This window comes from Gorilla gorilla, chromosome 4 (genome assembly GCF_029281585.2).
Source record: "Gorilla gorilla gorilla isolate KB3781 chromosome 4, NHGRI_mGorGor1-v2.1_pri, whole genome shotgun sequence".
Taxonomy (NCBI): Eukaryota; Metazoa; Chordata; class Mammalia; order Primates; family Hominidae; genus Gorilla; species Gorilla gorilla.
In genome coordinates this window covers 114485872-114497917 of record NC_073228.2, presented here as the reverse complement: position 1 = coordinate 114497917, position 12046 = coordinate 114485872, and the positions used below count along the sequence as shown (strand labels likewise).

The window sequence follows — 12046 nt, the reverse complement described above, 5'->3', positions numbered from 1 at the left end:
CAGACATAAAATTGCTTTTGAGTAAATATAATCTACACAAATATAACACAGGGGAAAGGAAAACAATTACAAAATTATATATATTATTGAGTGAAAATACATGTAACTAATTAATATGGAGATAAATATTATGCTCATAACTTTTTGTCATTCCTCAATCATAACAAAACAAAGATATTAGTGAAAGAGTAATTTCATATGTTAAAAATCTATATGCAGATAAAAATCTAGATGACCTGGAATATGGTGATGACTTTTTAGATATGACACCAAATACATGATCTATGAAAAAAAATTGATAAGGTGGACTTCATTAAATTTCAACTTCTGTCCTGTTAAAGACAGTCTCAATAAAATGAGAAGGCAGGCACAGACTGTGAGGAATCATTTGCAAAGGATTCATTCGATAAAAGATGTTATTCAAAATATACACGGAACTCTTAGAAACTCGAAAAGAAAAAAACAAGCAACATGATTAAAAATGGACCAAAAACCTTAACAGCACCTCAACAAAGATGAAATATAGATGGCAAATAAGCATGTGAAAAGATACTCTATATCATAAGTCATCAGAGAAATGCAAATTAAAGCAATAATGAGATACCACACACACTATTAGAATGGCCAAAAGTCAGAACACTGACAACACCACGTCCTGGCAAGGACATGGAACAACAGGTGCTCTCATTTGATGCTGGTGGGAATAAAAAATGGTACGGCCACTTTGGAAGACAATTTGGTGGTTTCTTACAAAGCTTACTTTGTAAGAAATACTCTTACCATAAGGTGCAGCAATCATGCTCCTTGTTACTTACCAAGAGGAGTTGAAAACTTAAGTCCAGAGAAAAACCTGCACATGAATTTTTTAGCAGCTTTATAATTCTTAAAACTTGAAAGCAACTAAGATGTCCTTCAGTAGATAAATGGAAAACAGTGGTACATCAATATGGTAGAATATTATTTAGCACTAAAAATGAATGTGCTATTAAGTCATAAAAAGACATGGAGGAACCATAAATGCATATCACTAAATGAAATAAGCCAATCTGAAAAGGCTACATAGTGTTTAATTCAAACTATAAGACATTCTGGAAAAGGCAAAACTACAGACAGTAAAAAAACTAGTTGCCAGGCATGGTGGGGGGTCGGGGTGGTGGGGCTGATGAATAGACAGAGCATAGAGGATTTTTAAGGCATCAAAAACACTCTGTATGATACTATAATGCATACATGACATTATACATTTGTCCAAACCCGTAGAATGTGCAACACCGAGTGAACTTTAATGTAAACTATGGACTTTGGGTAATTATGATGTGTTGATGTAGATTCACCAATTATAACACATGTACCATTCTGGTCCAGATGTTGATAATAGGACAGGCTGAGCATGTATGGGAGTTGGAGGTATATGGGAAATTTCTGTGCTTTCCTCTCCAATTTTGCTCTAAAACTGCTCTAAAAAAGTAAAGTCAGGCTAGGCGTGGTGGCTCACACCTGTAATCCCAGTGTTTTGGGAGGCTGAGGCAGGCGAATCACCTGAGGTCAGGAGTTCGAGACCATCCTGGGCAACATGGTGAAACCCCGTCTCTACTAAAAATACAAAAATTAGCCGGGCTTGGTGGTGGGTGCCTGTAATCCCAGCTACTCAGGTAGCTCAGGCAGGAGAATTGCTTGAACCTGGGAGATGGAGGTTACAGTGGCCAGAGACTGCACCATTGCACTCTAGCCTGGGCGACAGAGTGAGACTCTGTCTCTAAACAAATAAATAAGTAAAGTCTTTAAACAAACAAGAAAACAACCGATGTGCACATAGGGAACACACATTACGTATATCAATATCGAAATTTTTAATGTGACCAGTGATCTTTCTGATGCTTCTTAATTTTATCCAATTTGGATTGAATTTCAGTAGTATTCTTTGCATGAACTAATGTATCTCTCCACTGTTTCTGTATTTTGTTTGAATAATATTAATAGTAGAAAAATGAGTCTCACCTAAGTATGATGATGGGAATCAAAGAAGAAATTTTTTTCAAATATCATCAATTTAAGAAAGTTAAATTTTTTGCCTAACATAAAATTATGCTGTATTTTCAAAATTTAATGTCAAACGTTTTACCAGCAGCCAGTTCCTATAAGTTCTCCTATTACTCTATACCCAAACAAATTATATTTTAAAGAAAGAAATGGATTCTGGATTCATGAACTCCTTATGTGTGAATCTTCTTTAGAAAATAAAATCTAAACATTCCATCAAATAATACGATGCTTAGTGATAACTTTTTACAGACTGCAATATAAAGATTATCACCCACTTCAATGATAATTGCTAAATTATGAGATATCTTGTTTTAGTTTTCTATTGCTACCGAAACAAATTACAACAACTTAGAGGTTTAAAATAACTTTCATTTACTATCTCACAGTTCTTTTGGTCATAAATCCAGGCAGATTCAGCTGGGTTCTCTGCTTGGTGTCTCACAAATTGAAACTAAGATAGCAGATGGAAAAAAAATATTTGCACACCACACATCCAAAAAAAGGTTAATATCCAATGTATTTAAGGGACTCAAACAACTCAATAGAAAAAAAAAAACCAGACAATTAAAAAAAAATGAACATAGAACCTGGATAGACATTTCTCAAAAGAAGATACACAAATGGCCAATAGATATATGAAAAGATGCTCTGCATCACTAATCATCAGAGAAATGCAAATTGAGACCACGATGAGATATCACCTTATATCTGTTAGAATGGCTATTACACAAGCAATGAGGCGGGGCGCGGTGGCTCACGCCTGTAATCCCAGCATTTTGGGAGGCTATGGCAGGCAGATCACCTGAGTTCAGGAGTTCAAGACCAGCCTGACCAACATGGTGAATCCTTGTCTCTACTAAAAAATACAAAATATTGGCCCAGCATGGTGGCAGGCGCCTGTAATCCCAGCTACTCGGGAAGCTGAGACAGGAGAATCGCTTGAACCCGGGAGGTGGAGGTTGCGATGAGCCGAAATTGCTCCACTGCACTCCAGCCTGGGCAACAGAGTGAAACTCCGTATATTAAATAAATAAATAAATAAATAAATAAATAAATAAATAAATAAAAGATGAAAGGTCCGGCATGGTGGCTTACTCCCATAATCCTAGCACTTTCAGAGGCTGCAGGGAGTGGATCTCTTGAGCTCAGGAGTTTGAGATCAGCCTGGGCAAAATGGTGAAAACTCATCTCTACTAAAGAAATAAATACATACATACATACAAACATTAGATGGGCATGGTGGCTTACACCTGTAGTCCCAGTTATTTGAGCAGCCAAAGCGGGAGGATTGCTTAAGCCCAGGAGGCGGAAGTTGCAGATTGCAGTGAGCCCCAAGATCGCGGCCAGTGCACTCCAGCCTGGGTGACAGAGTGAGACCCTGTCAAAAAAAAAAAAAAAGAAGAAAAGGGAACCCTGTACACTACTGGTGTCAATGTAAATTAGTATAGCCATTGTAGAAGTTCCTTAAAAAAAAATTGAAAATAGAACTACCATAGGAACCAACCATCCCACTACTGGGTATGTATTCAATGGAAATGAAATCAGCATGTCAAAGAGACATCTGCACTCCCATGTTCATTGCAGCACTATTCACAATAGCCAAGATATAAAATTAATCTAAGTGTCCATTGATGGAGGAATGCATAACAAAAATGTAGTATATATACCTAATGATATGTAATTTAGCTTTTAAAAATAAGGAAATTCTGTCATTTGAGATGACATGGATGAACTTGGAGGACGTTGTGCTAAGTGAAATAAGCCCAACATGGAAAGAAAAATATGCCATGTTTTCACTTATATGTAGAATCTAAAACTGTCAAACTCATAGAAGCAGAGAGTAGGATGATGGTTGCCAACAGCTAGGAGTGGGAGGTAGAAATGGGGGATGTTGGTCAAAGGGTAACAAGTTTCAGTTAAAATCAATAAATTCTGGAGATCTGTTGTACAGCATGGTGACTATAGTTAATACATACTTGAAAGTGGCTCAGCGGGTTGACCTTAAATTTTCTCACTACACACAAAAAAAGATAACTGTGAAGTAATGGAGATATTAATTGGCCTGATTGTAGTAATCATTTCACAATGTATGCATATATGAAAACATCACATTATACAACATAAATATATACAATTCTTATTTGTCACTCACATTTGGTCAGTAATGCTGGGGGTGGAGAAAACGTGCCAGCTGAGCTAGTCTGTTACCTGGAGGCTCTGGTAAAGAATGTACTTCTAAGATCATCCAGATGGTTGGCAGAATACAGCTCCATGCAGTTGTAGAAATGAAGTCCCTGTTTTTCTTTTGTTTTAATTTCGTCTTTGTCGTTATTTGGCTGGAGTCAGTATTTCCCAGCTTCTAGATTTCTGGTGTAAACTCCTCCATTTGAATAACTACTCCAAGCGATTACCTACCATTGCAGCAGTCCTACACAAAGCTTACTTGTAAGAATTTTTAAGGCCAGGCACGGTGGCTCATGCCTGTAATCCCAGCACTTTGGGAGGCTGAGGCAGGCAGATCACTTGAGGTCAAGAGGTCGAGACCAGCCCGACCAACATAGTGAAACCCCGTCTCTACTAAAAATAAAAAAACTAGCTGGGCATGGTGATGTGCGCCTGTAATCCCAGCTACCCAGGAGGCTGAGGCAGAGAATCGCTTGACCCTGTGAGGTGGAGGTTGCAGTGAGCTGAGATTGCGCCAATACACTCCATCCAGCCTGGGTGACAGAGGAAGACTCTGTCTCAAAATAAATAAATAAATAAATAAATAAATAAATAAATAAATAAATAAATAAAATGATAACAAATGCAAGCTTTTCTAGTTTTATTCCATTCAGAGCTAATTATACTTGTAAATAATGGTGCTAATCCAACAGTTCTACCTTTATGTCACTAATATGTCCAAATTGCACTTGTGGTAAAGCAATTGCTGAAGTTTGCAATGTCTGTGCGTTTCTCAAGTTGCAATGAAAAATAGTTTACTAGATTTATTTGTTCTCTAAGTTTGTCTCCATATTGTCAACCAGTGCTGAGTACATTGCACGATGTGGTCGACCAGTGCTGAATACATGGCAAAGATTCATCGGAAATCTCTGATGTAGTCTGTCACTCTTTTTTGTCAATTAACTATTTTTTTTTAGTCTTAGCAATACAAAGTGCTATTGGCTACAGCCAACAGATGAAATATTAGTACTTTTCAGGTTCTTGTAATACTTTCAAACATTTTTTAGTTTGAACTTCTTTATGGTTTACATAAATGGCATTTAAAAGGTGATGTTTATTGCTTCATTAGACATACATATTCACAAATAACATACTTTGGTTTTAGCACCTCACAAAATCAAACTCAATACGTAAAAGACTAATAGAAATTCTTGGTTTCTTATTTCTTTGGAATAACATCGTCATTATTTGCTTCATTACTTTTTTCACATTCTTGCAAATTAAACATTTTTACCTTCATAATTTTATATGATTCACAGTAAATACTTGTCAAATTTACATTTATTACTACATTTATCAAATTAACTCCTTTGCACATTCCTGATTCTTGATTATTGTTTTTTCTTGACCAAGAAAGGTCTAGTAAAGTTTATTTTGTCATCAGTAAATTAGAATAAAATGAATTTTTACTTTGCTAGTTTAGCTAATTATGTTAAAAATGGGTTAAAAACCAGACTTGATGTAAATTAGAATAATTGCAAAATAACATGTAAAACTTAAATGCTTACATTTTCTCAGATATTTTGTAGTTTGTGTTGGAGTTGGAAAACGAATTTTTTTTTTCCTCAGACTGCTTTTTTTTTTTTTTCATGTTACCTCTTTATTTTGATCTTAACAAGTTTCAGTGTAAGGAAATAATTAGGCCTTTATAGAAATCATTCCTTTATCACTAAATCACAAAAAGCAAAAGTAAAATGTATAAACTGGCAAAAAGTGTACAATCTGAATTAAAGGGTTAATAATAAAACCCCATTTGTATGGCCATATTGTTTCACTTTGGGAAGAAAGAAGGTTGTTGACTGATAGGTGTTATGCTTTTCTTCATTTATTAGGACATCTTCACTGCTTCCATCCACGAAAACTTCAGAATCCAATGATCCAGGCCAGCCCAGTGCAATCAACAGTGAGCCAAATCAAAAAGCAGCTCACCTTCTACCTGATAATCCACACACAGGCTGGGATCTGCTGGGTTCTACTAGGTGAATTGAATTGCTCCATGCCAGTGGAAAAAATTTTTTACATCAGTTTTTCCTAGTAGATGTTTAAAAAATTACAAAGAATTTTCCAATCGACCTTACGTGACCTTCTAAAGCATTTATTCCATTTAACTCTATCTTTTTTTTTAAATTATACTTTAAGTTTTAGGGTACGTGTGCACAACATGCAGATTTGTTACATATGTATACATGTGCCATGTTGGTGTGCTGCACCCATTAACTCGTCATTTAACATTAGGTGTATCTCCTAATACTATCCCTCCCCCCTCCCCCCACCCCACAACAGGCCCTGGTGTGTGATGTTCCCCTTCCTGTGTCCATGTGTTCTCATTGTTCAGTTCCCACCTATGAGTGAGAACATGCGGTGTTTGGTTTTTTGTCCTTGCAATAGTTTGCTGAGAATGATGGTTTCCAGCTTCACCCATGTCCCTACAAAGGACATGAACTCATCATTTTTTATGGCTGCATAGTATTCCATGGTGTATATGTGCCACATTTTCTTAATCCAGTCTACCATTGTTGGACATTTGGGTTGGTTCCAAGTCTTTGCTATTGTGAATAATGCCGCGATAAACATGCATGTGCATGTCTCTTTATAGCAGCATGATTTACAATCCTTTGGGTATATACCCAGTAATGGGATGGCTGGGTCAAATGGTATTTCTAGTTCTAGATACCTGGAAAACAAATCTTAAAATAATGCACAATGCAATGTGGTCCTATTGTACATGCAATAATAATAATAATAACAATAAAAATTATAGTACTAAATTCTTTTGTTGATAGCTCCAAGCTTTGGGATCTACTGGGAATTTGATGAATAATATCTTTAGAAAAGAACTAATATTTTTTCTGAAAGTTGATGACATTTTCAGATTCTCTATGTTTATTTTTGGGGGGAGGGAGGATTATTTTGAACCTTTTTGTTTATTTGTTTATTTACTTTATTGGGGATTTAATTCCAACATCTCTATGCTAAATATTTCTGGAGGCATTAATTTTTTTTTCTTTTTGGAAATTTGAAGTTGTTTGGCTATTTTTTCCCATTACTCTTAGTCAAAAGCAGTCCTAAGTAATAAAATATATTAGAGGGCACAAATTGTCTCTCTTGTATATCACAACTCTACTCAAATAATGGTTTACAAACCTGTGTTGGTTAAACACTTTTACCAGTACTGCTAAAATAAGCCAGAAATTTAGAGTAAGCATTTAGAAACTTATATTTTTGATGTTTTTATTCCATCCCACTGGAGAAGTTTCTTTAACAGGGCATTGTGGAACTTGCATGTTGAGAAGAAAGTGCAAATATCTACCACTATTAGCAGCAGATGTGAGGAATCTTTGGATAATAAGTTCAGTGATTAAAAGATAATGTTTAAAATAGTCTCTAACTTCTTGAAACTCAAAAAATATGACTAATTTTAGCCAACTCTGTGAGATATCTCAAGAAATAGCCAAAAGCTTCAGGTCAATTTGCCTAACATAATGTACATGAAAACCAGTTTTAGCCTTCAATTTCCCTTCAATTACTTTTTTTCTTTCTGGATGGCCTGTATTTTTTTCTTTTCCATCCATTTGGCATTAAATGCTTTAAACTAATTTATCTAAGAGTATTTCTAACTCAAATTTATATTTCTAGATATTTCTGATATATGCAATATTTTGTGATTAGTGGGCTTTTTAAAATTATATTTTAAGTTTTGGGATACATGTGCAGATCATGCAAGTTTGTTACATAGGTATGTACATGCCATGGTGGTTTGCTGCACCCATCAACCCATCATCTACATTAAGTATTTCTCTTAATGCTATCCCTCCTCTGGCCCCCCACCCACTGACTGACCCTGGTGTGTGATGTTCCCCTCCCTGTATCCATGTGTTCTCAGTGTTCAACTCCCACTTAAGAGTGAGAATATGCAGTGTTTGGTTCTGTTCCTGTGTTCGTTTGCTGAGAATGATGGTTTCCAGCTTCATCCATGTCCCTGCAAAGGACATGAACTCATCCTTTTTATGTCTGCATAGTATTCCATGGTGTATATGTGTCACATTTTCTTTATCCAATCTATCATTGATGGGCATTTGGGTTGGTTCCAAGTCTGTGCTATTGTGAATAGTGCTGCAATAAACATACGTGTGCATGTGTCTTTATAGTAGAATGATTTGTAATCCTTTGGTTATATACCCAGTAATGGGATTGCTGGGTCAAATGGTATTTCTGGTTCTAGATCCTTGAGGAATTGCCACACTGTCTTCCACAATGGTTGACCTAATTTACACTCCCACCAACGGGTAAAAGCATTTCTATTTCTACACATCCTCTCCATCATCTGTTGTTTCCAGACTTTTTAACCATCGCCATTCTAACTGGTGTGAGATTGTATCTCATTGTGGCTTTGGTTTGCATTTCTCTAATGACCAGTGATGATGAGCTTTTTATCATATGTTTGTTGGCCTCATATATGTCTTCTTTTGAGAAGTGTCTGTTCATAGCTTTTGGTGTTTTAGTCATGAAGTCTTTCATGGGTTTGCTTTTATAGCCTCATGAGTTTCTTTTGGTCTTCTTTTGAAGATGTTTTCTTTTCCTAGTTTAGCTAAACATCTTACCTTCATAATTTTTTATAATTCACAATAAGCACTTGTCAAATTTGCAACATTTATTACTAGATTTACCAAATTATCTCCTTTGCACATTCCTACTTATTGAGTATTGTTCTTTTAGGCTACATGTGCTTAGCTGTACCTTATGATGCATTTTTATTGGTAATATGAATTTGTTATTTTCCTGAGTGCATTTTAAGGTAGAAATGCCCAGTGATGTTGTTAGCTGTTAAAGAAAAATAAATGCCTGAAAATATTAATCCTGCTTGGGAATAACATTTGTTTTATATTAAAGTTAGACCCAGTCTGGATGCCACTCCTGTATATAGCTCAGCACAGCTGCTGACTTAAAAAAAAAATCCCATTTGCTTTACATTCTGATGCATGTGGATTATTAGAAGCATTGAATCTATAAATTACGTTGGGCAATATGGCCATTTTCATGATATTGATTCTTCCTATCTATGAGCATGGAATGTTCTTCCATTTGTTTGGGTCCTCTTTTATTTTGTTGAGCAGTGGTTTGTAGTTCTCATTGAAGAGGTCCTTCACATCCCTTGTAATTTGGATTCCTAGGTATTTTATTCTCCTTCAAGCAATTGTGAATGGGAGTTCACTCATGATTTGGCTCTCTGTTTGTCTGTTATTGGTGTATAAGAATGCTTGTGATTTTTGTACATTGATTTTGTATCCTGAGACTTTGCTGAAGTTGCTTATCAGCTTAAGTAGATTTTGGGCTGAGACAATGGGGTTTTCTAAATATACAATCATGTCATCTGCGAACAGGGACAATTTGACTTCCTCTTTTCCTAATTGAATGCCCTTTATTTCTTTCTCCTGCCTAATTGCCCTGGCCAGAACTTCCAACACTATGTTGAATAGGAGTGGTGAGAGAGGGCATCCCTGTCTTGTGCCAGTTTTCAAAGGGAATGCTTCCAGTTTTTGCCCATTCAGTATGATATTGGCTGTGGGTTTGTCATAGATAGCTCTTATTATTTTGAGATATGTCCCATCAATACCTAATTTATTGAGAGTTTTTAGCATGAATGGTTGTTGAATTTTGTCAAAGGCCTTTTGTACATCTATTGAGATAATCATGTGGTTTTTGTCTTTGGTTCTGTTGATATGCTGGATTATGTTTGTTGATTTGCGTATATTGAACCAGCCTTGCATCCCAGGGATGAAGCCCACTTGATCATGGTGGATAAGCTTTTTGATGTGCTGCTGGATTTGGTTTGACAGTACTTTACTGAGGATTTTTGCATTGATGTTCATCAGGGATCTTGGTCTCAAATTGTCTTTTTTTGTTGTGTCTCTACCAGGCTTTCGTATCAGGATGATGCTGGCCTCATAAAATGAGTTAGGGAGGATTCCCTCTTTTTCTATTGACTGGAATAGTTTCAGAAGGAATGGTACCAGTTCCTCCTTGTACCTCTGGTAGAATTCGGCTGTGAATCCATCTGGTCCTGGACTTTTTTTTGGTTGGTGAGTCATTAATTATTGCCTCAATTTCAGAGCCTGTTATTGGTCTATTCAGAGATTCATCTTCTTCCTGGTTTAGTCTTGGGAGGGTGTATGCGTCCAGGAATTTATCTATTTCTTCCAGATTTTCTAGTTTATTTGCATAGAGGTGTTTATAGTATTCTCTGATGGTAGTTTTTATTTCTGTGGGATTGGTGGTGATATCCCCTTTATCATTTTTTATTGCGTCTATTTGATTCTTCTCTCTTTTCTTCTTTATTAGTCTTGCTAGTGGTCTATCAATTTTGTTGATCTTTTGTAAAAACCAGCTCCTGGATTCATTTATTTTTTGAAGGATTTTTTGTGTCTCTATCTCCTTCAGTTCTGCTCTGCTCTTAGTTATTTCTTGCCTTCTGCTAGCTTTTGAATGTGTTTGCTCTTGCTTCTCTAGTTCTTTTAATTGTGATGTTAGGGTTTCAATTGTAGATCTTTGCTGCTTTCTCTTGTGGGCATTTAGTGCTATAAATTTCCCTCTACACACTGCTTTAAATGTGTCCCAGAGATTCTGGTATGTTGTGTCTTTGTTCTCATTGGTTTTAAAGAACATCTTTATTTCTGCCTTCATTTCGTTATGTACCCAGTAATCATTAAGGAGCAGGTTGTTCAGTTTCCAGGCAGTTGAGCGGTTCTGAGTGAGTTTCTTAATCCTGAGTTCTAGTTTGATTGCACTGTGGTCTGCGAGACAGTTTGTTATAATTTCTGTTCTTTTACACTTGCTGAGAAGTGCTTTACTTCCAACTATGTGGTCAATTTTGGAATAAGTGCGATGTGGTGCTGAGAAGAATGTATATTCTGTTGATTTGGGGTGGAGAGTTCTGTAGATGTCTATTAGGTCTGCTTGGTGCAGAGCTGAGTTCAATTCCTGGAGAGCTTGCTATACATCAATAGCAATAGACAATGACATTTTGTGTCTGTGATCCATATTTTGCTGGATATTTTCCCATTGCCACTCAGATCTGCTTTCCATTCTTCTTCACTTTGCCCCTGTACTTTCTGGCTTCTAGTTTGGTTTGGCAAATGAGTGGCACAGGTGGATGACTGGAATGGAGCACACAAGGAGAGTGAGATTGGAGTTTCTATCCTCCAGGCTCCCTCTTAGAGGGCAACCTCAGATTAGCTGCATTTCTCACTTAAAGGCCAAAGCTTTTTATTAAGCACAACTCCTTAATAGCTGTTCTGTCTTGGTCTATCTTTCTCTTTAGCCCTAAGAGTGATAACAGTTTATTTTGTTCTTTCTAGTCTCTGAGAATACAACCATCTTGTTTTATACCTCTGCCCATGTCTTTGGAAAGAATTCTTTCATTCAGGTACCATATTTGAGTGTGCCCTGCATTTCCTGCCAAAACTTTGACTAATCTAATGATCAATTTTTAAATTTAGCTATTTAAAAAATGAAAGACAAAGTAATGCAGTGTAGATATGACTACCCATTTCATTACTTCATTTTGCTGACTAAAACTCCACTAAACACAAATAGGATGTCTTAGTTTTAGTCATACACTCATAGAATATACTCAGATATGAATCAAAAGGAAAAAAGTTCTGGGCGTAAAAACAAGCAGAGAAAGCACTATCTAAATGATGAAAAGACAGGAGACATGAAAAGGAATTTACAAGAAACTTTAAAGAACAGACAACAGTGATATGATCACAAGTGATTACAT

General features: G+C 36.2%; 1 protein-coding gene across 7 annotated transcripts in view; it reads left to right on the top strand.

Annotated features, from left to right (window-relative positions):
- TMEM232 (transmembrane protein 232) overlaps positions 1 to 12046 on the top strand; it is a 324485-nt gene that overhangs the window by 58288 nt on the left and 254151 nt on the right. For 2 of the 7 annotated variants that reach the window (XM_055387537.2, XM_055387536.2), the window contains exon 3: positions 6099 to 6245. The exons of the other annotated variants lie outside the window; for them this stretch is intronic. The gene's annotated coding sequence lies outside the window, so the exon portion shown is untranslated. The remainder of the gene's footprint in view (positions 1 to 6098; positions 6246 to 12046) is intronic. 7 annotated transcript variants of the gene reach the window in all.